This window comes from Taudactylus pleione, unplaced genomic scaffold (assembly GCF_031769625.1).
Source record: "Taudactylus pleione unplaced genomic scaffold, aTauple2 ptg000154l, whole genome shotgun sequence".
Classification (NCBI taxonomy): Eukaryota; Metazoa; Chordata; class Amphibia; order Anura; family Myobatrachidae; genus Taudactylus; species Taudactylus pleione.
Window position 1 is genome coordinate 38,766,978 of NW_028284556.1, and position 23,136 is coordinate 38,790,113.

The 23,136-nt window shown below is 44.1% G+C and overlaps 1 protein-coding gene across 2 annotated transcripts in view; it reads left to right on the forward strand.

Moving 5' to 3' along the window:
• Positions 1-23,136, forward strand: part of CRIM1 (cysteine rich transmembrane BMP regulator 1) — an 836,765-nt gene that overhangs the window by 171,183 nt on the left and 642,446 nt on the right. The window lies entirely within an intron of this gene.

The window sequence follows — 23,136 nt, forward strand, 5'->3', positions numbered from 1 at the left end:
AGATGTCTATTCATTTCTGAATAATGACATTGTTAGAGAATTGCACAGATGCCCATATCATGTGAGATGCAGAGATGTTCAGTCTGTCACAGGGCAAAATAAATCAGTATATAAAAGACACAAAGAAAACATTCATTAAAAATAGTTTTTTATTACCATTGGGTTTTTTTTTGTTTCTTAAATAAATCCGTGTACAATTTCTGACATATAAAGACACACGATTTCAGTTATGTATGAAATAGTTTTTTATTACAGTGTGCATAAATACATTCAGTTCTGTACTGACACAAACGCATTTCTGAAAATGTTCCAGTGATTGCAGTCATATCTATTGATTGAAAAGAATTAATAGAATTTGGCTTTTAGTAGTAGAAAGTGAAATTAGAAACAGAAGTATCAAAAATCAAATAAGCAATTATTATCTCAGTAGCAGTTGATTACATACTGTAGTCCATTGAATGTAGCAGTGGCTGACTCTTATCATAAGCAACAAAAATGCTTGCCTTATGTTGAATAATATTATTCCTTGGTATATATTCAATTCTACCCACATAGAACCCGGTCCTAATCTCCACAATGTGTCCACTTAGCGTTGGCATGCATACAAAAGGGGGTGTGGTCATGTGGTCACATGGGGGAGTGTGGAGACAATTGAATTGGGCATCGGGCAGGTGTGCGTGACATCGGGAGCAGGGAGGGGATACGTTCAGAATCCTGACAGCGGGGATTCCGACGTTCAGAATGCCGGAATCCCAACACTTATCGGAATACCGGTACTGGAATCCCGACCGCCGGGATCCAGAAGGTAAGTAGCGGGGTTAGGGGACGCGTTAGGGGTTAGGCACTAGGGGGAGGGTTAGGGTTAGGTTTAGGGTGCGAGGAGAGGGAGGTTAGATTTAGACACTAGGGGGGGTTAGGTTTTGTCATTGGAGAGGGAGGGTTAGAGGTTAGGATTACTTACCTAGAGCTGTTGGGATCGTAACCTGGCCGGGATGCCGTCGTCGGAATTCTGAACGCGCGTCGGCATCGCATACCCATCCCGCACGGAGATGCCTCCTAATTTCCTGCCTAAATCATGGAATTTGGGAGATTTAAAATGTCACCAGGAATGATACATAGGGCTGTAGGAATGTAAAGGCTGGCAGGCTACTTCTGACATACCGCAGTTTGTACTTATTTGTATACATTTATTTTCTATCTGTTACTGTTTTTTAGCATTCATTATTGATAAAATCCTTTTATGTATTTTATACAGAAGAGACTTGGAGTTTAGGGTCATAGGCCCTTGTGCAATGGATGTGAATGAGCATTAGCAGAAAACAGCCTACGGACTCACAAATCTTAAATCTAGGCCCAGTGTTATATTATATAGAAGTTATGTCTTGTTTGTTCCCTCAGTGTAACTAAACACTGCTCTTTCCCACTCCCAACATTACTGGATGCTGGGGGAAAATCAGCAATAAAATAACCCCAACACTGTATAAAGTTGCAGAGAGCTCTTAAATTTCTGAGACGGAGACTTTCGAAAGGCGAACTTGGCGGCAAACACAAGGAACTGTTTGTCCTGTTTCTGTCATCATCTTTCCTTCCTTTCGTGTACAGTAAACAGTACTCTACAAGCGGGTGAACGAGCCCTAAGCCTCAGGCCCGCGAAGCATCTTTACTCCAGTGTCTGAAGTACATGTGTGCTGCTTTCAGACCTGTAACTATAGTGAATCAATAAACAGTCCCTGTGCACACAGACTTAGAAACACTGCTTGCTAAGTGTGCATCCGCCTCTCATTACAGGACATGTCATTAACTGCACCATAATGATGACTGAAGCCAGTCCTGTTGCTTATCATTAGATGTGTGCAAGCTCCTGGCATGTTGGGAATACACATTATTTTATTGAATACTGAATATATTTTTTCCTTGTTATTTTTTTTTTTTTTAAGAGATGAGGTGACCTTACAGAAAGTCACCTTATGTAGACAGTGTTTTGTAGCTCTTGCCTGGCCCCAAGGATTATTGGCATTTTATTAAAAAAAATTAACAAGATTAACAATTCCACTGTAATTAGGCTAAATGTGTTTGACTACAAACTTAATATCAGTAGGCTAATTAATTCTACGCACAATCATTTGTATTGTATAATTGCTATTCATACATACTCATATAAATAGAAATGCTAGAAGCTGTATCTTGGTGCATCGAGTGTTTAGAAAAGAGATGTATATTTACTAATGAACGGTTGGTCAAACCCACCAAACATCGGCTTTAATCAATAGTTTTAAAACAGCAACAGAAATCAATGATAAATCAGGTTTGTTTAGCATTGATTCTTGTTGCTGGTTTAAAATGATTGGTCAAAGGTGGTTTTGACAAACCAATGTTAGTAAATATTCCTCCTCGTGTGTACTGACTGACTTTTTGTATAGACTAGGGGCCTGATTCAGGTATGTACGCAAACCCGACAGCGGGCTGACTGGGCATGTGCTGGAGCCGCAGAGTGCACGTCCCTTAAGCCGCAGCCTGATTGACAGGCTGCAGCCGTTTGCAGAGGGAGACGACCTGCAGCCCAGAAAATGGGGCGCAAAGTGCATGTCCCTTAAGCCGCAGCCTGACTGACAGGCTGCAGCCGTTTGCAGAGGGAGACGGCCTGCATCCCAGAATATGGGGTGTGTCTGCCCTATTTTCTTTGGTTGCTGAGGCCAGGGTCTGTGTCGGAAGACGCAGATTTCCTGGCCCCTGCAGAGGAGTTCCAGCAGCCATTCTGAGTTAGTTTAGGCTTACTCAGATGGCCGATGGCTGCCCAAACGTGATCCAATGCTGCGCCCTTGGATGCAGCAGCAGTTCACAGAAGCCGTCATTAGTCACCTATTTACTCAAGACTCCTTCTGTGGCATTAGCTTATATTTGTATCGCTGCTGTGTCTAAAGACACAGCAGGGATGCTTACAGCGTCCATCTCTGAATCAGGCCCTCTATCAATGGTCTCTATTTTTACAGGTGCCCAAGATGCATTCAACGTTTGGTAAATGCAATAACAACAAAAACTGGTTACATACATGGCTGCAATCCAGTTTGGTACATATCCTAAGAAGTCTTATTTAATCTTACTTACACTGTACAGTCAGTCCAAAGCAACCAGTCAGAATTTAGATTCCATTTTCTAACCCATGCCAGAAAAATGAAAGCTGTGATGTGATTGTTTGCTATAGGCTACAGCAGACGTGCGTACATTGGGTCATATTCAATGCACAAAGAAAGTTACTTGACCCAAACAGTAAATGTTTATATACAGTACCTACCAAACCACTGCTGTTTTGAGTTGAGTTCATTATATAGCAGGTTAAACTGGGTTAAATTAGTTTGAGAACTTTATGCATAAAGTGCTCCCATAATATAAGCTGAGTTCTTTACCGCTCTCTGGAGAGATTTTAAGTGGAAAAAATTGAAGTTTAGAGCCATCGACCTGTCAGATCTGCGATAATATATGTCAGTTTTGCTTTACTTTAAGTCTTTTCATGAATATTTTAAACTGTTATATAATACACGTCAAACTTGAAAACAATTAGGTTTGATTTGCCAAAAACCTCTGATGGATGGGCCATGTAGTAATTGTTAGTCTGTCAGACATTAATACAGTGCAGTTCATACACAGCCATCTATTTACACAACAGCTATAAGTGAAAATGAATTGCAGGTCACAGGTTGCTAATTGTTTTTCTTGTTGCAGTGTAGAATATATTTTGTTTCTTACATGAATAGCAGATGTCTTCAGCTAATAGCGGCACCAGGGCCTAGGACATGTAATGCGTGTGTGCACACGGGTGTCTGAGGTTATGGAAACACATGGCGTGCACATAAAATAAGAAAAATAATGTGAGCTGTAACATGTAACATCTGAGGTAAAGTGAATGTTTTAAATGCATCTCTAAAAATGTATCTTTTGTTGGAAAAGGACTATTTGTTAATTCTCACATTAGTGTTCATTAACATTACAGCTATAGTGTAGAACGGAAGAATTCTCGTGTTTCTTATTTGCATTCCATCTTTTCAGTTGAACTTTTCCTCATCATTTCGAGATCTGATGCTTTTGTCAGGTTTTGCATTTTAAATGATTGCCTCTCTAAATCTACCGCCTTAGTCTCTGAGATTGCACCACTCACACATCTTCCAACCTATTACATTCCCCATTGTCCTCGCTATTCCCAGAGCTCTGAATCACAGTAACACAGTTTGGAGGGCACGATACAAGGATCCTTTTCAGCTGCATGAGCTTCTACTATACTACTTTACACAGTCATAGTGTGGCTCTTAATTTATGGGTACACAGGGCCTGATTCAGAGATGGACGCTAATGTGATTTTTACACAAATCGAACGATTGTTTGTCATTGCACATGTGTATAAGCCGCACTGTGCACGATTGTCTTGCGATTCCGCACGCACAGTAATTGAATGACAAGTTGTCAGCGTTGGGGAGAGATAATGAGGGGTGGTCAATAAACGCAGATATGTCTGACCGTTTAAATGCTGTTATATGGGCGTGCATACATTAGCATACATTAGCCATTGCGATCTCCTACGCAGCATGAGAGCCCTCTGCATGTCAGGAGTGCTGCAGTGTTTGAGGCTGGTCAGACGTGCCGGAATGGCAAGATGGCAGCTCGATGTGCGTTGATGTTACCAATATCAATCGCATTGTACCATCTGACGTGCTGATATACATTAGATGGACCAACGCAATGTATGATGCAATTTGTGTAGGACATACACGGGCCCAATATATGGAATCTATTCGGGCCATCACTAGATTGTCGCGTCTTTCTAGTGTGTACCCAGCTTCAGACTCTTCAGAGCATGTATAAGCACATCTACTCTTGCATCTGATTAGCTAGCACCTACTCAGAATTCATAACTGTATATATCTCCTTGTCTTACTTTAGCATCAGAGTGAAGGACACCAGAATTCTGTTTACGTTTTTCTTCTTGCTTCACATTTGCCTCTTTGAAATCCTGTTTCTTTTAACGTCAGAAAAAATTTCCCATGCAGATTAAGGTCAGGTGGTGCAAATGTGCAGGAAAGCCGTGATATCATTCATATGCACATAAACAATCTCATAGGCCCAGCTGCAGTCATCAGTTCACATTGCATATGTTAGGCATCCACTTTTAAGTGCAAGGGGGATTTATGGCAAAACACTAGATAGGTGGAAAGTGTTACTCATAAAAAAAGAATAATTTACAGGCTCTGTAATGCCCTGTGCAAACATTCCTTGCTATTCCTAGAGCAAACGGATTCACTCAAACATATACAAAACACGGTAAAACATTTCCTCCATCTGATAAGAACTTCTTTATTGCAGTTTTCGTATCCTTTTGTCTCTGACTTTGTCAACTGCATTGAATTTATATTATGATCAAGGTTTAATACATATTATATCAAGGTGTGTTTTTGAAATGCAACAACTACGCATTAAACGTGTTCAATCTGTCTGTCTGTCCTATGGAGAAATAAAAACAAAACAAGCAAAAAAAAACAAAACAAGCAGACCTACTCACCAGAGAAGTCTAAACACATTAGTTGTTAGGTACCATTAATTGCTGTGGTTTAACATTAAATATGCAATGCTGAGGGCACCCAGCTACAATAGGTAAGGATTACAGTCCAGAGGGGTAATTTACCAGTAACATTAAACAGTGTGACCACCAGCATACCTATAATGGGTGCAAGGTGGGTGGTGCACATGGGTCCCTAAATCAAAGGGTCCCACCCAGTTAATATACTTACTCTTGTGGTCACCGCTGAAGAAATCATCAGGAAAATGGCACCAGTATCATTTCCCAGGGCTATTAGCATGCATATTAGACTCTGGCACAATGGTGTCGCACAGGGATTGCACACAGGATAAAATGCATCTCAGTTTGGCGGTCTACCTTCATCCATTCCTATACTTGTGTACACATACATCAAAATGAGTCCATATTTTTATATTGGAAATAATAATTAAAGTGGGGGAACCTGGCCCTGCAGACTTTTGGTGGATTTGAGACTCATACCCCTTTTACACCGCAAACCTGGGTCGCACCCGGGATTTTGTACACGGGTGCATCCCGGGTGAGGCCCCTTTCCAACTGGCGGCCCGACCCGGCTTATTGTCATGTTGATGATGTCACCGCCGTCACATGCCAGATGAGATCATCTTCATGCGCCGGCTCTTCCTATGCTGTGAACGGGACCCAGGTCGCATCGACCCGGGATACCTGTTCACACTGCACCGCGAGGCGGATTGAACCCGTGCTCATTACCCGGGTTCAAATGCTCGACCCGTTATTTCAACTAGGCTCTTTCACACTGCACAATAACCAGGGTTGCTGCGCATCCACGTGAAATAACCCGGGTTATTGCTAGCAGCGTGAAAGGGTTATCAGAAACTAGACATTAATCAACTTTATTTTCAAACAGTGGACCTCATTCAGAGTCGGTCCCAAGCGCTGAGCGCTCACAACCGACTCGATGTTTTGGTCCTGCGCACTCGCAGCGGCCGCACTGTGCGTGCACAAGCCCCGAAACGAGAGAGAAACTCTCTCGCTCCGGAGCTCACTACAAAAGGGGCGGCTGCCGATGTTGATCGACAGCTCGCCCCGTTTTGTAGGCAGGGCAGGGGGTGGTTACACAAACGGAGTTTTGTGGGCGGCCGCACTGATATCAGCAGTGATGTCAGTGGGGAGTTTCCTGCTAGATCAGAGCAGGAAGCTCCCTGGGACTTGCGGTTGCCGAGACCTAACCTTAGGGTCTCGTCGCAAGCCCCGATGGTCGCGATGGTCTTGACCATCGCCACCATCACCATGGTCGGTCGCTAAGGTGTGGGTGGTAACCCACAGTTTAGCTAGCGACCAGGAGGCCGCACAAAAAAAAGAAGCGCCCGCCCTCATTCAGGGAGAGCGATCGCTTCTTGCGACCGCCTCTGAATGAGGGCCATAGTCCTATTCTGACTTTTGCATCCTAATCCTATACTTAAATTAATGGAGATGAGGGAGTGCAGGTAAGTTTACAAACTTGTGACCTCACAAATATTGTGACACAGTTAGGTTAGGGGGTCCCTCTCCTGGGTAGAGGACTCCTTCCTTACACCCACACAGCAGCAGGGAAGCAGCACACCAGTCTGGATGCAAGTACAAGCTGGTCGGCGCCAGTCTTTATTGTACATGTCAGAAATAACATAAAGAAAACATAAACATAAATCCTAGCCCTGTCGGGGCACTAACTTCACAGGTAGTTCCCTCACTACCAGAACCTGGCAGGGCCTAATGCCCTCGCCAGCAACAAAGCACAGCACAGTACAGTACAGTACTCACAAATAGGTTTTTCAAGTGTCTCTGAGCAAACTCCCTGCCTGCTCTCCCAGGTGAGACAATCAGCCCTCAACACACTAGGCTTATATTGGCCACCCTCAGGTGGGAACCCAATCAAGCCTGTTACCAGGCTGCGAGAACCAAAACCTGGAGTGGCCGTGGGTGGAGCCCTCCCTCTCCTCTCACCCACAACCCCCAGGTCCCAAACCGGCTTTTCAAAAAGCCGAAACTCAAGCCTGCTACACTGCAGACTTTCTCCTGGGGATTTTAAACACATAGGACAGGAATCTGGGATAAATGTCCCTGCCACAGACCACTTTACCAGTGATCCTATCACATATCCCCCCCCTTTGTTTCAACCTATGGGGCGGAACAACTGAAGCCCCCAAACAATGAACGCGTGACAACGCATCTGCTTTAAACAACAGGCCCCCTGGCCTGTGTTCCACCGAAAATTTAAAAGTTTGTATCGCCCACTTTATGGCCAACGCCTCCTTCTCCACTGTGGCACCGGGTAGGCATCGAATTTTGAAACACTGTTCAACTTTCGGAAGTCATTGCAGAAACGCACACTCCCGTCGGGCTTTGGAATCAACACAATGGGACTTGACCATTCACTATGTGATACTTCAATAACCCCTAACTCTAGCATATTTTTAATTTCTTTCGACACCGATGCTCTTGGTGCTTCTGGTAACCTATAGGGCTTTAGATTAACTTTAACCCCTGGGTCAGTGATGATGTCATGTTTAACGACCGAGGTTTTCCCAGGTACGTCAGAGAACAGCACCCTATTTCTAACCTTGACCTCTCGTTATTGAATTGCCGACAGGGTTTTTGCCACTGTCACTTCGGGAACTAAGGGCCCTGGACTTACTGGAGGGGCTCGGACGGCCGACAGTACCGTTCTATCTTTCCAGGGCTTTAACAGATTTATATGGTATATCTGTTCCGGCTTTCTTTTCCCCGGCTGGTAAACTTTGTAATTGACCTGTCCCACTCTTTCTAAGATTTCAAAGGGCCTTTGCCACTTAGCCAAAAGTTTATTTTCCACAGTGGGAACCAACACTAACACTCTGTCCCCAGGAGCAAAGCTGCGTAACTGAGCATTGCGGTTGTATACCCTCTGCTGTGCCTGTTGAGCCTGTTTCAGGTGCTCTCTCACTATTGGCACCTCTATAATAGGCAATGGAACTAGTGGTCCCTTAAAACGTGGTCTGGGAGCATGATACTGACACTCAGGGCAGGATGCGCAAAAGTCAGATACCTCTTTATGAAGCCCGGGCCAGAAAAACCTCTGCATTATTCGCTCAGTGGTTTTCTCTACCCCTAGATGACCTGCCGTTATACGACCATGGGCCAGATCCAACACTGTTCTTCTGTAGGCTTTGGGAACTATTAGTTGTTCCACAACATCTTCCCCTTCTTAGTCACCTGATATAACCAATCCTGACACATTGCCATGTGAGGATAGGACAAAGGACTATCAGGGTCAATGGGTTTACCATCAACTACTTTTACATTCTCCCTGGCTTTTACCAAAGTAGGGTCATTCAACTGCTCGACGGCAAAGACCTCTCTTCTGACCTCTAAATCAGGCAGACGATCACCTGGCCCAACAACACTTCCCACCTCAATGGGAGGCACATCAGTTGGCGGGCCACCGTCACGTTCCGCATTCTCTAGTTCGCCAACCATAGTAGAAAAAGGGAATAACTCTGACTCAGAAGAAACTCCCTCCTACACTACATCGACAACCTTCTCAAATGGATCGGGGTTGTTCACCTCTGGAACAAAACGGCTTTCCCACAACTACCAGAAGTGAGCAAAGTCTCTCCCCAATATTGCATCGTACACCAGACCATGCACCAAACCCACAGAAACTATAGCAGAGCCACATGGTGTCTCGATGTTCACCTCGGCCGTAACATAATATCGATTATCCCCATGTATGCAGGTCACATCAACAGTTTTCCCCTTATGCCTCGAGGGGTTCACCAGCTCAGCTTTTATAAGTGTCACCAAGCTACCAGAGTCTAACAGTGCCTCTACTCGGTTGCCATCTACAGTGAGTACACACATGTGCTTATCAGTCTCAGCCTGCCAGTCAGCCGTACAGGCTGTCTGTGCAAAGAAAGACCCCCTGCGGTAGACATGAGCAGTATCATATTGCATAGGTTCAGTTGTAAGTGAACAATTAGCGGAAATATGGCCGAAGTCACCACACCGGAAACACTGAATCATATTAATGTTTAGTCGTTTACGGGGCAAGAACCTTCCTGGCCTGGCAGGCCTGTCTCCAGGTTCTACACCCTCAGTCTTAGGTACATCCCACCGCCCAGCACCCTTCTCCCCTGGAACAGTCTTACCAGTGTCTGTGGGAGTTTGCCGGTGCGCCATCGGGGCTTGGTGTGGCATACTCAGCTCCTCAGCCGCCACGTACCTCTCCACTAGCTCGACCAACTGGTCCGTGGTCTTAGGGTCTGCATGGCTCACCCACTTGCGCAGAGTTGCGGGTAATGATCGCAGGTACCGGTCCATCACGACCCTTTCCACGATCTGTGGTCCCGTCAGCGTCTTGGGCTGTAGCCATTTTGAGGATAGATGGACGAGGTCATGCATCTGTGAACGTGGAGGCTTGTCCATATGGAACTCCCAGCGGTGGACCCGTTGGGCACGAACAAAGGTGGTGACTCCCAAGCGAGTTAGGATCTCCTGTTTTAGTTTTTTATAGTCCTTGGCATCAGCCAGGCATAAGTCGAAATATGCTTTTTGTGGCTCCCCAGACAAAAAAGGTGCCACCAGACTTGCCCACTACTCCTGGGGCCAACTCTCCCTTTCGGCCGTTCTTTCAAATGCGGCGAGATAGGCCTCCACATCATCGCCCGAAGTCATCTTTTGGAGGAAGTGACTGGCTCGTACAGAGTGAGTGGGGGTGGGAGGACCAGTATTAACATCGCTGGGTCGGGCGACCAGGTGCTGTATCACCTCTTTTATGGCCTGGCTGTTTTCCTCAATGGAGACCTGTTGAAGTCTGTTAGTCTCCTGCTGAGCCCTGGTAGCTTCCTGCTGAGCTGCTGTAACTTGGAGCAAGGCCTTAATAATTTCCTCCATTTTGTCCTGGGGTGTAGATTGGAAGCTGAACCTTGCCTCTCTGAGCATTGGCTGATGCCTCCTCTATGGGACTCCAAGGACACAGTGTTATTTCCACACTCACAAATTGGGTGTCTGTCCCTTTAATTTTTAAATGGAAAGTTTTCCTCTTGCTGCAACTTCAGTGTGTGTGGGTGCCCGCATTCTCCACCATATTGTGACACAGTTAGGTTAGGGGGTCCCTCTCCTGGGTAGAGGACTCCTTCCTTACACACACACACAGCAGCAGGGAAGCAGCACACCAGTATGGATGCAAGTACAAGCTGGTCGGCGCCAGTCTTTATTGTACAATGTCAGAAATAACATAAAGAAAACATAAACATAAATCCTAGCCCTGTCGGGGCACTAACTTCACAGGTAGTTCCCTCACTACCAGAACCTGGCAGGGCCTAATGCCCTCGCCAGCAACAAAGCACAGCACAGTACAGTACAGTACTCACAAATAGGTTTTTCAAGTGTCTCTGAGCAAACTCCCTGCCTGCTCTCCCAGGTGAGACAATCAGCCCTCAACACACTAGGCTTATATTGGCCACCCTCAGGTGGGAACCCAATCAAGCCTGTTACCAGGCTGCGAGAACCAAAACCTGGAGTGGCCGTGGGTGGAGCCCTCCCTCTCCTCTCACCCACAACCCCCATGTCCCAAACCGGCTTTTCAAAAAGCCGAAACTCAAGCCTGCTACACTGCAGACTTTCTCCTGGGGATTTTAAACACATAGGACAGGAATCTGGGATAAATGTCCCTGCCACAGACCACTTTACCAGTGATCCTATCACAATATGCATAAAGACAAGGTAAATAAGTGCATAAAATACAAACGAAGGTCACATTGCCTTGATCCATTATGGAGTGAGGCGTATGTATTTAAGTACAGAGCATGAAAATGGCATTATGCCAATGCATGTCATAGCCTAGATTGGCATTTATTCACGCTGCTACATAGACTACCTTTTAATATCATTCTCATTATCTTTAATAAATGAATCGTACACCATAAATGTGATTAGAGCTTTGGATGCTTTATTGGTATATTATGCCTAGTATAAGGAGTGTTACCTTAAATAGTATTTGATGATTTTGAGTGCTGGTGCACATTGCCATTTTTGAAGATATGTAAGGGTATTAGAGTTACATTATGCTTAGACACATTTCAACTCTAACTAACCAAAGTACTTAAGGACAAATAGTGCCCCTGTAAAATACTTCAGTCAGACATACCTGTAACCCCTAAATACGCACAGAGCACAGGTGGGTGTGGTTACCTTGCATCATCACAACCTTACTGCACTGCATTTCAGCGCTCTTCAGCTCTCGTAGTGCAAAGGGCAACAAGTGTGAGAAACGTGCTGGCCATGTCCAGCCTGACATATGTAGAGTGACATGCAAGTGTCCAATGCTTCATCAGGGTCCAGATTGCTATAACCACCATCTTCTTTCATACTCATGCATTGTACTACAGTGAACATTGACTTAATTGGACAAAATAAAATCAGCCTTCCCCTGAAGGGCTTGAAGGGAATGTTCCAATATGTTTCATGTTTATTTGCCTATGCCTTCAGCTATGTTTTGTCACAGTCATCATGCCAGCAATAATTTACTAATGTATAACATATCTTGCTTACCTTTTCTCATAGTGGGTGGCAATTACTTAGCAAGTTGTCTCCTTGCACAAGCTGTCTGCAGGCTACAGAAGCATAGCCCACTAATGAAATAACAGTACATTATGCACAAGCATTGCCTCTGGTTTTCAGATTTATACTGTTTGTGTTATGTTACAAATCACAATGTAACATTTATAATACGTATAAATGTATTCATGTATTTATTTATTTATTTATTTCTAATGTACTATTTCTAGAATTGCTCTATGCAAGACATGGTTTCCCTGATGGCTTCCTGTTATTGTTTGTAGAACTGGTCTTGTAGTTGTACACTAGTTATTTGCAGTATGGCAGCACCCACTGAAGCTGTCCATATATGCTGCAGTTCTGTTAGACAACTAAATGGTTCTACGCTGTGGTAGTGGTATTTCAGGATGGCTGGAAAATATGGTCAGACATCGACTGCGTCTGCCCATGTTCTTGGTTATGCTCCAGTAGAATTGAACCACAACTGTAAATTTTGGATGTGTGCTGCTAATAGGACATAGATTAAGTTCCTCCTAGCTCCGAACAGCAAGATCAGATGAAATGTTTCATCTTATTACAATTTTACATTTTGTATATCAGCCAGCATAAACATAATTGTTAGTAGAATACATAGATTTACATTCTATAGTAATGTGTGAAAAAGGTGCTGTATCTTACAGTCCTGGGTCAGGCATTTGCTTTCATATTCTGAACTATAGAAAAAAATTACTGAGTCTGATTGGCTACTGTTTCTTGTAGATTAACTATAATAAATGCCCCTATTATCTTTGATTGATATTGTTGCCACAGCAAAAGTTGCACCATCATTCTAGATCATCTTTAAAGAATACTAAAGGTGGGTACACATTAGACGATATGTCGCCTGATCTGGCGGATCAGGCCGACATATCGTCCACATCGACAAATGTGTACCCACTTTGGACGACCATACGTGCTCTCACGGGTCATCCATCGGGCGATGACCCAGCTACCAACACCAGGTAGGTAAATGGTGCCAGTGCCCGACATATAAGGCGGTCGGGCACCGGATCATTTTTAAGTGTACCGGCCACCCGATATGTCGGCCCGTTGGGCGTCGCACCGCTGGGTACACACATCATTAAGTGTGTACCCAAGTTTAGACAGCTCAAGTTTGAAAATATCTAGTTCTGATATGTTAGCTCTTCCCATTGCAATATAGGTACAGGGGCGCCGAGAGGGGGGGCGGAGCGGGTACAAGTTGCCCGGGCTTCCAGAGGGGCCCGGCGGAGGTCCAGGTCCGGCGCCGCCCCCCCTCCCTTCTCTTCTCTTTCCCTCGCAGCAGTGAGAGATTGCTCGTGGCTGCTAAGATGCAGCCACAGCAATTTCCTATGCCTGGGGGGGAGCGATCACAGAGGTCGCGCCCCACCCTTGGCTTTGCGCCGGGCAGGGGGGCTCACAGCGCCCCCTCCTGAGCACACAGCGCCACGCAAAAGTGTTTTGGGTTTTTTCTCTTTCAAGGGGGCATGGCCACGCCTCCCGTGATTAGGCCATGCCCCCTCTTTACCCGGCGGCGCTCTCTACGGCCCTGTATAGGTAGGCTGTAAAGGCATAGTTAGAACTTTAGGGATCCCAAAGTAAAATAATGATGGGCCCCCAAGGTGATTTCTAGTGAAGATGCCCATGGTCTGCCCTCTGCTCCACGTACTTTTGTTTGTAAAAGGTAATGGTGGCATACAGTCATTTAATATCTTAATACACTATCCTATACCCAAATAATGACTTGGTGAATTCTATAATTTGTAATTGAATTGTATAATCGGTAAATTGTGTATATATGTATATATATATATATATATATATATAATTTTTTTTTTAAGTTTCCATTGATGCTTTGTTTTTGTGTTGTTTTTTACAGACTTTTGACATAAAAATATTGTGATTCCCCCCTCCCAAATTATTCCAATTACAAACTCTATATATGGGTAGCAGTCCATATTAAAAAAGTATTTTCCAAATGTGTGTGGGGGAGGAAGCCTCTGAGGATAAAACAAAATATTCTCGACAATCTATTAAAGCAGATGGCAGAGGTTTTCCTAATGTCAAGTTATATTACTGCACAGATTTTGGCACCTTTGACCCCCTGGGCCCGTAACACACTTATATGGATTGAAACTAAATTCTTAACTCTTCCCTCCCTATTGTCTCTTTGGGGTCTATGTACTAAGCATTGGAGAGAGATAAAGTACCAACTAATCAGCTCCTGTCATTTTTCAAACACAGCCTGTAAAGTGAGTTAATAGCTGATTGGTTGGTACTTTGGGTCTCATTCAGACCCGCTCGCAATCGCTTGAGCGCTCACAAGTGGGTTGATGTTTGGCTGTGCGTACGCGCAGCGGCCGCACTGCGCGTGCGCAAGCCCTGGAGCGAGAGAGAAATTCTCTCGCTCCGGGGCTCACTACAAAAGGGGCGGCTGTCGATGTTGATAGACAGCTCACCCCGTTTTGTAGGCGCGGCGGGGGGGTGGTTTCACAAACGGAGGCGTTCCCAAGCGAACGCTTGCCGTTTGTGGGCGACCCCACTGACATCACCAGTGATGTCAGTGGGCGAGCTTCCGGCTCTATTAGAGCCAAAAGCTCTCGGGCTTCTGGCAGACGAGACCCTACCACAAGGGTCTCGTCGCAAGCCCCGATGGTCTCTATGGTCTTGACAATTGCGACCATCATCCTGGCCGCTCGTTAAGGCTGTGGGTGGTAATCCACAGCCTAGCAAGCGGCCAGGAGGCCGGATTATTTTTTAGATGCGGCCGCCCTCATTCAGAGTGAGCGCTCGCATTTTGCGAGCGGCTCTGAATGAGGTCCTTTATCTCCATCCACTTTATCACTCTCCGGGAGGGGGCTGCCAGGTCGGTGCAGAAGGGGGCGGCTTAAGTGGGCGGTGTGGGGGGCGTCATCACGGCCTCATCCCCCGCTTTACATTGCCAATATTACCTGCATTGTAAAGCAGGTGGCGGGGCTACGATGACGAGGTGTGTGGAAAGAAACTATACAATGTCATAATATTGACAGTTTCGGCATTGTCTTACTATAACCATCCTAAACTAGGTGATGGCCTTTGTTTTCCCCTCAATCGATGGAAAATTCGGACAGAACCATCGATGGTATAAATCTATGCAATAGCGTACCGTCGATGGTTCCTGCCGGCCGCAGCAACAGGCTACTGGCTGATAGCCTAGTAGCTCTGCAGTGCAAGTGTGTGTGTGGGGGGTGGGGAACAAGTCCACAGCTACCAGCGATGGCAAGAAACTTATTTACATATCCACCATCAATGGTAACAACAGCTACCATCGGGGGGGCAACCATTAGTGGTTTCAAACCATCCCTGTCCTAAACAAATGTTTGATCTCCTATTGACTCCACTCCAACCCCTTCCACCCTTTTCTTCCTATTCACTACCCCAAACCTCATTATCTATGGTTGGTTATTGTTGTAAACTTTTTTTATGAGTTTCATTTAAAAGATCTAACAAACAATTGTTTGTGAGATAAAGTGTCACTATATCTCTTTTTTAATATAATTTGTGAGGTAAACATGTGGCTGAAGAATATAAATTCTTACCAGAATAAAAGCCATTCCTATTCAGAGCTAAAGATTCTGTGTCAGGAGTAATTAAATATTGCAAAAGAAACTAATTGCATGTGGAACAGTTCCTTCAACTAATGAAACAATAGTTTCAAATAGCACAGAACGCTTTACTTGGCTAATTGTGTTCACTCCAATGCCTCTTCAATATTCCCAGCTAAATGGGGATGTTGCCAGTTAAAGAGAAAAAAAGATAATTCTTTCAAAACGTTCGCAGTGTTTGGAGGTTGAAAAAAAAGGGGACTTATTCCCTGCATTCTTTATGTTGGCGAGAATTAATTAGCTGGGTGTACAATCTTCTTGGTTTCCTAAGTGTGTAATTGACCATTTCGTCATTGTGGCAAACCTTTACTTAACTTTTGACCTGATGCTCATATTTTGTGAGCACTTTAGTGCTCAAGCTCTTTTGCTGCCTAGCGCACGTGAGGGAGAAGAGAGGAGAGTAGACCTCATGCTTACAGTTCCTGTCATTTGGCCACCAGAGAAGCGTTATGGTCATATTCCGAGGTGGCTACAAAGGTTACCTGCTTGTTACAGCTTTCGCAACAAACTAGAGAATGAGCAAAGAATACGTCAGTTTTTGTTTTCAGCTTTAATTCATGTTAAAGATTTATTTATTTATTACCAGTTATTTATATAGCGCACACATATTCCGCAGCACTTTACAGAGAATATCTTACCATTCACATCAGTCCCTGCCCCAGTAGAGCTTACACTCTATGATCCCTATCACATGCGCAGACACATACACACTAGGGTTAATTTGTGTTCGGAGCCAATTAACCTACCAGTATATTTTTGGAGTGTGGGAGGAAACCGGAGTATCCGGAGGAAACCCACGCAAGCACAGGGAGAATATACAAACTCCGCACAGGTAGGGCCATGGTGGGAATCGAACCCATGACCTCAGTACTGTGAGGCAGTAATGCTAACCATTACACCATCTGTGCTGCCCATGAAGGTAAATTAAAATCTGACATCTGTTATTGGCAGTTATAGGCTCTTACGCTTGGACATTATTGGTATGTAGTGGATAATAAAAGACTTAGATAAGGTCATATTGTATCTTTTGATTGGCTGAGATATTAGTGGATTGGTCAACATGTTGACAATTATTTATCTCTTGTTGTACTTGAGGAACCATCTACTATACCTTAGAACAGCAGTATTCACCATGCAACCCTCCAACTGTTGTGGAACTACACATCCCAGCATGCTGGGATGTTTAGGTCCATAGCAGCTGGAAGGTTGCATGTTAATTATCCCAGCCTTAGAACTTTCTTACCTGATGCAGTGGGGCACTTCAATAGCTTAAAAATAAAATAAGTATTTATTCTAGTGAGGAGCAGCAGTCTTCTTTCCTCTGCCTGTGCAGGGGTGGGGGGGAGCTATCACAATGATCGTGTCCCCCCTCCCCCAGATAAGACTTTAACTGAGGGGCTCACAGCGCCGAGGCAAATAGTTTTTCTTTTTTTTCTAAGGGGCCTTGGCCACGCCTCCCACGATTAGGCCACGCCCCTTGATAAGTGCCAGAACAATTAGCCGGTGTTTAAGTACAGCAGTTACCCTCCTCAGTATCTTTAAAGCACCAAATAAGGATTTTGCTAGATGATTAAGGGGATTGTTTTATATAAATGGTGCGCAAATGTACTGTAACTCCTAAAAACAGTGTAGAACTACTGCTGTTGTGTAAGTTGCATATGTAACCTGAAGGTGAGGGTGCCCTATAGCCGCTGACCACCCTAAACAGTTCTGCCACTATCAGGGGCATAACTAGACCTATGGAGGCCCCATAGCAACATTTTCACAGGCCCCAGAAATTAAAGAGAGCAGCTATAATAATTATGTAGAGAAGACAAAGAGGAGAGGACCCTACTCATACAAGCTTACAATCTATAGTTTTGTACCTGCATTTTTGACACAGAAATAATCCCAATGAGCAGGATTCTTACATAAGACAGGTGCAAGTTTTTTAGGTCTAGAAAATAGTACTGATATAATGAAGCAGTACTCCATAGTACAAGTGGAAAATAAACAGAAAAACACAAAGCCTAAGCTTCTATTTGCTGTTGTTAAAGAACTTAGATAGATGTAGAAATTAAGCAGAACACTGTGTCTCTAGCCACAGTATCACATAGTGATAGAATATTACCATATTGTGGGGTCAGTCCTATTAAGTGTGAACGGTGCGAGTTGCCATTGCAGTGGACTGACACCTTGAACCCTTCGCGGCCTGCTCGGAGCCCAAATTTGCAGAATTTTGCTCTGAGCCCTATGGGGCTGCGAGCAAAATTCAGCGAATCTGGTCTGTCGCAAAGTGCGCCCATTGCCGTGATGACTCGCACCAGCAAGATCATCGCGGCTAATAGGATTGACACCCTCTGTCCTTAGCATAGTTTATAATTATTATTTTATTTTTTAAATTGGTCCCCGAGAACCTGTCGTTGTAATACCAGTTTAAAGAAAAAAAGTCAAAATTGGTATTATAATTTGATATTATAAAAATGTGACACCTATATGGGATAATATACGCTGTACTGTAGTTTTATATGGTTACTGTAAATCACAGAAGAGTTATATTACCATACAAAGACATGCTGGCCAATGACTTTAATATAGGTTGCGGTCGTGGATCTCCAAGATGACTCTTGGTATGCATTGTAAGATACAGTGGGGAATGCATTATTCCTCATAATACCAATTATTCTTATATAGTGATGACTTCAGACCTGCTCATACATATATTATTAGATGATATAGATATATTATTTACTGGATTTTACACATATATTAGCATAACTTGTGCATTCAATTCTAATGCACATTTGTTAAAAGAATATACTAGGCAGAAAGTGAGCATCACTCTATCTGAAACACAACCATATGTTTATTACTTATGTGCAGCCCACCTCATAAATGTTTCAAAAAATCCTGATCTGTTTAAAAGTTGAATTGTACTGTATGCCAAATCCAGTGTGTGAAAATACTGACTTGCTGAAGGTAAGGTTAGAGGAAAAATAACACATGCCAGTATAAAGTTCTCATTTACAGACTCGGAACTGTGTGGGATCGGACATCCAGTTACATTAGCAGGGATATGAAAGTGATGCATTTCTTATGGCAGTATAATGGGCATCAGTGATAGCTGGAGCTGAAGTGGACAGTCAGGGTCAGCAAGGTGTGTAGATGCTGATGGCTGAGCTTTGAACATGCGGCTGATGTTTTTTTTATCATTACAATCATTTTCCATTCCTGTAACTCTCCACTGCATCCTACCTCTTGTTAGCTCTATGCACAACCTCTGATTATAAATAATGTCTGAGCACTGCTTTGTATATTTCTTTCCATGTGGAAAACGTCAGGTGCTTCAGTCTTAGCTAGGGTAGATGAATGGCCAGGAAACAGCTGATAATGATGAACGGATCATAATTTCTAATGTAACAATAGCAATAATTCATAGCCTGGGGCCATTGTTTATAGATTTTCACTGTGCATTTCTTCTTCCCATCTCTTGTTGACATATTTACAGATCAGCTGCAGGCCAGTATTCAACCTATCATACAAAGGAGGAGTTCATCAAAGTGATAATAATTCTTTATTAATTGTACAAAACTGTAAAGGCAATCAGCAGTTTAAACAATAGCGTTTATGAAGACTGAAACAATATGGTGCATATAGTACAAAAATGCTGTAATCCAATAGAAGTGTAGTTTAGCCTGCAAATTGCCAGCAATTGGATCCCTGTCATTGTCAGCCATACACGATGAGGCATTGGTACAGTCGGATACTGTCATCTGCAGACCAAGGTCCGTCCTGACTGATCTAATAGATCAAAAACAGATATTAATTTGTTATTGGTCTGTGTTTTTTTTTCGTTTGGAAAGAGGTTGGGAGGCATCTATATTGGGATTCAGGGGAAGAATAGCATAACTGGCTTCTCAGTATGTAGGGGCATCGATGATAGATAGATAGATAGATAGATAGATAGATAGATAGATAGATTCCTTACAGAGACAGAGTCGCTTTCCCCTCACTTGTCTCCTTTATATGTCTGCCTTTCTCCATGTTCTGCCTGTGCTTACATGAAAGACCAGTGATTGTAATGGAAGCTTCTTGAAAGTTGCTCATATTTCAAAGTTAATGAGTGTCAATTAACAATCTCCTCCTGGCTCTAATCATGCTGGGATGATACGCTCCTCATTAAAGCGTGTGTCACACCTATATGACAGGCTATTAAAAAAAAAAATAACATTTTCCTCAGTCATTAAGCTAATTTCCTTTTAGACACATTTTGCCAAGATCATTGATTATTATTTGTGCTTGTTTTGGACAGGTATTATTATTCATATAGCCAAAACCATGAGAGATGGATCATATCAATGTGGAACTTTAGGGTGGGATGTACAAAGCATTGCATCTGCGATTCCGTACATGCTGCCAATTGTACCTAGAAAATCGCAAAGGACAGCTCTCCCGATAATAGTTATCCTTTGCAATTAAGGGACTTCCGGGTTTATGACCCAGAAGTCCCTCTGGTGTCCTCCTGCTCATGCGCAGCACTTGGGAGAGGTGAGTATTAAAAAATATGGGTACAGGGTGTGCGGTGTAGGCCCCCCTGGACCCAGGGGCCCGTGTGCAGGGGCGCCGAGAGTGGGGGGGCAGGTACTAATTACCCGCGCCCGGGCTTGCTGGAGGGGCCCGGTGGGGGCCCTGGGTCCGGCACCGCTCTCCCCCCCTCTTACATCACAGGCTGCACTGGGAGACTGCTCGCGGTTGCTAAGAAGCAGCCACAGCAGTCTGCTATGCCTGTGGGGGGAGCAATCAAACTGATCGCTCCCCCCACTGGTTATGCGCCGGGCTGAAGGGGCCCACTGCGCCCCCCTCGCCATGCTGAACTTTTTTATTGTACCTAAGGGGGCATGGCCACGCCTACCACGATTAGGCCATGCCCCCTTTTACCCGGGCCAGGCGTGGCTCTTGGCGGGCCTGTCCGTGTGCACCGCACACCATGCACCCCTTATAAATACGCCCCTGAATCCAGTATGTTCTGACTAATGTTTTGTGTCATACAGCATCATTAGTTTTGAAAGTTATCTGGATTCTTTGTTTCAGTCACAACTGAAAATGTCGAATGTAAAGCTTACTTAGCTATGTCTTGATCGATCTACAGAGCACGGAAGTCAATCTGACTGCTTAATTTATGTTGTACTCAATAAACACTCTTCTTTCTTCTACAGACAGTAAATACCATAAATGGCCAGCATTCTCACTTTTATCTTACTTCCCGTATTGACTTCTACCCCACAGATATCTGGCAGGACACTTTATCCTCTGCATGCCAGGTATCTGCACTGCAAACTATATATTATATATAACAGCAAATTAATAGTAACTAACCTATTCTGCTGTAATGAATATTTATTACATATAAAATTGAAAGCGAGAGCATCATTGTCATTATTTTGAGATCATTCTAATAAAGCAATGAATGAAAAATAAATGGTAAATAATGACCGCTAAATGTCATTATTTACCAAACTGCGTACATTATTTTTTATGCAGTAATTACATGTGGTCCACAGATAAACTGTCCATGGGTTTCTTTGACCTGCTAAAATGCAGACTTTATTCACCTCAGTGGGAAAGCAACACACTCCAAAAACAGAATACCCCTGGTTTTTGGTGCTGAGCATTCTCTTGCTAGACTAGAAATGGCCGCCATAGAGAGTTGGGATTTGCTGGCCAAGGGTATGTACACAAAGGCACTATTTATGTCTTACTATGAGATGTAAATGCAGCTTGAATGCACTTCAGAGAAGGGACCGATGCTCCCTGTAGAGAACACAGCCGCAGTACATGAGCATGAACCCTGGATGGACCATAGACACAGCATGCACTCATTTACCATAGCATTGATGTTGGCAAAGGAAGTGTCTAATAACTGAAGTTGCTTCCATTTTGTCCTGACTGCAAAAACAACAGTCTGACTTCTGTCTTTACTATCTTCCATGCTTCCGTTAGTGCTACGTCTATACTTGAGGGTGAAAACAAAGTCAGTGTTGGTGATGTAACCCCTTACCTATTACTTTTCAAGGAACAAAATAAACGTCTGCATTACTGATGGAACCTGCTCCTAATCTGAAAAGATGCCCCACATGTAATAATACCATTTAAGAATACAACCTCAGTCTTCGAGAGCTACTAACAGTTCACGTTTTCCAGATCACCTAGCTGGTGCACAGGTGTATTCATTACTCACTAACACATTTGAAAAGATCCACAGGTGGGTCTAATTATTTCACTTGCGATTCTGTGAGGAGACCTGGAAAATATGCACTGTTGGTAGCTCACGAGGACCCGGGTTGGCTACCCCTGTTCTAGATGCTTAAAACAGCACTCCAAGGCTCAGTGACGATATAACTCTACCCAGAAGTCCATTCACTGGAGCCCCAGTGACTGCTTCATGCAGCCAATTTTTTCTTGGGCTCTGTGTTCTGAAAATAAGGTCTGTGTAATGGTGGAGAGGGCCTGATTCAGACGTGAATGTAGTTCATGTGTGGCTGCTATTTCTCACGGATTCGTAAGTGCAAAAATTAGAGATGAGCAGTTTGGTTCTACTTGGTTACGTTCGGATCTGAAAAACGCCATCTCATGGCCTATCCACCTCTCACGTGTTTTGGATAGCCAATATGAAAGATCTGATCTTCGCTAATTTAGCGAAAAAACTGAGTAGAACCGAACAGCTCCCCTCTAGCAAAAATATGCAAATGCAGTTTGAGTATTCCTCTTGTGTCCTTTCGTGCAACAGACTGAGCATTCCCTGCGACGCCAACTTTTTGCAATGCTCAACTGCACTGGGGGATCTGATCTCTCCCCCATCGATGCACCATCGGTTGCAACATCAACTCCCAGAGTATCCCCTGCCTGGCGCACAGCCTACTTGTCACTTTCTCATACTATGGCTACTGTGGCTGTGGTGCTGCCAAAGAGAAAGCTGCCGCATGCCAAAACACGCCCATGACACTCCCATAGCGTGCCCATGCCACCTCCTCATTTTCCAATCACTTTAGCCTCCACCCTGATGCACCCATGAATTGCAGACACAGTCTCAAATCATAGCAATGTACGCAACTGCACATGCCATAACACACGTTGGTTCATACGTGTGCGCAGTAAGAGCCTTCTAGACTCAGGCCCTGAGTGAGCATGTGGGAGAAGGGGTGGTAAGAACTTGCGGTCTCTATAGTACTCTGATGGGACAACCTCCTGCCATTTAAAAGTGATGAGCAGAACCAGCTGTGGTGGGAGTGCAGTATTACCTTAATTGTATCTCTTAAACTAATTGTATAATATTTAGTCCATTTACAGGGTGAAGGGGCTTCCAAAATTCTCCTT